At 32.3% G+C, this 4,271-nt stretch overlaps 1 non-coding gene across 1 annotated transcript; it reads left to right on the top strand.

The window, feature by feature from the left end:
- The first annotated feature begins 2,966 nt into the window (after window positions 1-2,966).
- TRNAI-AAU (transfer RNA isoleucine (anticodon AAU)) lies at window positions 2,967-3,040 on the top strand. The gene has a single exon. It is a non-coding gene; the product is annotated as a tRNA-Ile (tRNA).
- The last annotated feature ends 1,231 nt before the right edge of the window (window positions 3,041-4,271 follow it).

Genomic DNA, 4,271 nt, shown 5'->3' with positions numbered 1-4,271 from the left:
CTAAAATGCATCCCCATGGTCTTTATACTCCTCTTCCTATCCCTTCAATGCCTTGGGTAGATATATCTATGGATTTCATCTTAGGCTTACCCAAGACATCAAAGGGAAAGGACTCCATTTTTGTGGTAGTGGATCGTTTTTCAAAAATGGCTCACTTTATTCCTTGCCACAAAGTGGATGATGCATGCCACATTGCAAACCTCTTCTTCCAAGAAGTGGTTCGCTTGCATGGGATTCCTAGGTCTATAGTGTCCGATAGAGATCCTAAGTTCTTGAGTCACTTTTGGAAGACCTTGTGGGGCAAGCTTGGAACTAAGCTTTTATTTTCTACCACTTGCCACCCACAAACCGATGGTCAAACCGAGGTGGTAAATAGAACTTTGGGACAACTATTGAGATGCTTTATTTCGGGGAATCCTAGAGTGTGGGAGAATTTACTACCCCATGTTGAGTTTGCATATAACCGAGTAGTAAATTCTACCACCTCCCATTCTCCTTTTGAGGTGGTCTATGGGTTTAATCCCCTAACACCTCTTGATCTTCTTCCTATTCCCCTTCTTGACGATGTCTTGTGCAAAGATGGGGATGAAAAGGCTTCTTTTGTGAAAACTTTGCATAAAGACATCAAGAAGAGAATTGAGAAGAAGGTTGGCAAGTATGCTGAACTTGCCAATAAGAGGAGAAAAGCATTGTTGTTTGATGAGGGCGATTGGGTTTGGCTTCACTTGAGGAAGGATCGTTTTCCTACTCAAAGGAAGTCCAAACTAATGCCTCGAGGGGATGGACCTTTCCAAGTCCTCAAGAGGATTAATGACAATGCTTATGAGTTAGATATGCCTGATACATTCTTAGGTAGTCATACTTTTAATGTCAGCGATCTAACTCCTTTTTCTGTAGGTCTCCAGAATTCGTGGTCGAATTCTCTCCAACTCGGGGAGTATGATGGAGATCAAGCCCAAGAGAACATGGAGGCCACTCATCAAGCTCAAGAAGAGGTGGAGGCACAAATGGAGGATGCCCATGGAGGTCAAAGTCCACCTCAAAGGATTACAAGAAGCATGTTCAAAGCCTTGGGAGCAAGAGGACATTTATTTTCTCTTTTTGTAGTGTCTTTAGTTGAAGGTGCTTAGAGGGAAACCTTAGAAACCTCTTTTGTTATAGCATCTTTTAGGTTTTAAATAGGACCTTTAGGGGGGTGTATTAGTAGATAGGTGTAGGTGTAGTTTTTGGGAGGTGTCATAGTAGAAAAAGGTCACACCTCCCATGTGACTTGTTTTTGGTGGGAATTTCAAATGAGTTTATTTGAAATTTCCCACCTATTTTTCAGCACCTTAGGCTATAAATAGAGGTGCTTCCTTTGTAAAATTCAGATTTGAATTTTATCTAAAGAAACTATACTCAAAATTGGAGTGAGCATTTGGAGAGCTTTGAGCTTCTTCTCTAGTCTTATCTTGAAGGACCATGGTTTCCTCAAGTGGCGGCTTCCACACTCATCTAGGAGCATCCATTCTTCTAGTGGCGTGATCATCCAACCATTCCTCCATCTTCATGAGCATTCTCTTCTCCTTCCTTTCTTCTTCTTCAATTTGTTCTTATTGCCTTGAGTTTTGAGTTGTTTTTGTTTCGGTTCCTTTAATTTTCCAGCACCTATTTTCTGTTTAGTTTTTAAATTCTGTTCGGTTCTTTTGTTTTGAAGTTCAATTCTGTTCGGTTTGTTCTTTTCCTTCTCCTTTGTTGATTCAATTTGACAATATTTGGTTCATCCAAATGAGTTTGGGATTTGGTACTTGTTTTGGTGAGTTCTTGATCTTAGAACTATGATCCAACTTCTAAGAAAGTGCCTCTACATTTTCCAGCTCAAGGTGATTCCTCAAAGTGTCAAGAATCTTGTTCTATGTGGCTATTGGAATCACATCAGAAAGGGTTCGAAAGAGTGCTCTTTTTGAGGTGTGAATGGTCACTATGAGGTTTCCAAAGAGGTAAAAGTGAGGTTTTCAAAGGGGTCAAAAGAAAAAAAATTGAAAAAAAAGGAATGGTATGGAGGGAAGAAAAGGCGAGAGAGGGGAGAGTCAATATTTCGAAGGAGAATTGTGGCGGTTCTAAATGACACATTTTGACGGAGAATTATGGGGATTATTAAGCTGTCGTATTATACAGAAAATTGTGACAGTTTTTAATAACCGCCATACTAAAACCGCCACTACATACACATTTTTTTGTAGTGTTTCCCCCTTTTTGAATAACAATCATTTTCCTACATAGGCTTTTAAGTACTGAATAATTCTATTTACTATCTGCAAGTGTCTTTCTCTTGGATCATGCATAAATTAGCTAACCACACTAACTGCATAGGCTATGTCTAGCCTAGTATGTGATAGATAAATGATTTTTCCCACAAGTCTTTGATATTGTGTCTTTTCCACCTTTGGATTTTTTTCATCATTTTCAATCCTATGATTTTGCTCTATTGGCACTTCAGTGGTCTTGCAACCCAACTTACCGGTCTCTTTGGGAAGATCAAGATTTCTTTTGAAAAATAAAGATACCTTGTCTCGAGTAAGCAACCTCTATCCCAAGGAAGTACTTCAACTTTCCAAGATCCTTTATCTCAAATTGAGCCGCCAATCTCTTCCTCAAAGTTTGTTTTTCAATCTAAGAAAATTTATATAAATATTTTTTTTAAAATTATTTAGTTCTTATGAATCACTATATGAAAAAATCAAATTACGAATATTATTAAACATTGGAAATAAGCATATTTGTAAAGTTTTCACTAGTCACCTAAGTAAACATTAATTATTTTTTAATTCATTTACACCTTCAAAATGAAAATATGCACCAAGCTTGCTCAAAACCCTAAACCAATTATTTCTCAAAAGCACTTATATATACACTACAAAGAACAATTCAAGTTCTAAAGGTAGCAAAATCCAGCTGTAATGGTATCTTGAAATCAGTAAACATGTGGCCTATTAGCTCAGCTGGTTAGAGCGTCGTGCTAATAACGCGAAGGTCGCAGGTTCGAGACCTGCATGGGCCATTTTTTTCCTCAGCTAAAAGATTTAGCATTTTAAAATATTTCATAATAATATAAAAAAACAAACAATTTCCGCAATCTAATTTACAATAGTTTTATAATTTACTTTGTAATTATTTTTTGTAACTTAATACTCTCTGTTTCTATGTAAAGGTTGTTTAATGTTTCATTACAAAAAATTAACTTGTATAATTTTGTATTATATTTTTTAAGTTTTTTCAATAATATCCTTATCATTTGATATTTTTTTATTGGTAGATAGAAGCAATACTTCACTTAAAGTTTTATAAGAAAATATATATATATTTTTCATATTTTAAAAATAAAAGAATAATCGGTTGATAAAAAAATAATTAATACAATCTTCAACTTTATAAATAGTTAGAAACGAATAAATGGAGTATAATAATTACATATTATTTAGCTTAATTACATTACTTAATAGATCAAAACCTATTTGGTGTGAATCTGATCCAGTTGCATTGGATTGATTTTTCTAATATGAGGATGGTTACTTCAAAGCTCAGCATGGAGATTCTGTTTTATTTAATTTCCTATGTATTATATTACCTTTATTTTATAACTTTTTTTTTATATCAATATTCCCCAAAACATTTATCTAATGAAGGAGTCTTTTAAAAATAATTAATATTCTTAGTTGTTTTTATTTAAAAAAATAAAAAAAGTCTTCAGTTTCTACTTTAATATGTACTGTTTTAGATTTTTGTATTTCAATATATATTTATTTCTTATTACATTATTAACAATTTTTTCTTTTCACATTAATTAAATTACACATTAATATGGAGAAAAAAAATTAGCTATAATAGTAGATAGAAAAATTTAGTAATACATAAATATATCAAAATATATATATATATATATATATATATATATATATATATATAATAGATAGAAAAATATAGTAGTACATCAATATTTAATACTCTAAATTATCTTTAATAAGAAAATTGTTAAAATTTGGAATATATATATATATATATAAATTATTATCATAAATTTTATTATTATTTATGATGTCCGTATTTTCTTTTACAAATAAAAACATTAGTATCATCATTCTAATACATATTTTAAAAGAAAATAATAATTATATGGTATTATTACATAATTAATATGGTAATATTACACGAGTTCTTTTATTATTTTATACTTTTATTATTTAATTCATCGTAATTAATATAATGATTGTACTTGTGTAGGCTGAAGGGTC

The sequence above is a fragment of the Phaseolus vulgaris genome, chromosome 11 (assembly GCF_000499845.2).
Source record: "Phaseolus vulgaris cultivar G19833 chromosome 11, P. vulgaris v2.0, whole genome shotgun sequence".
In the NCBI taxonomy this organism is placed as follows: Eukaryota; Viridiplantae; Streptophyta; class Magnoliopsida; order Fabales; family Fabaceae; genus Phaseolus; species Phaseolus vulgaris.
Note: the sequence above shows the minus strand (reverse complement) of the source record. Positions and strands in the feature narration are given on the sequence as shown.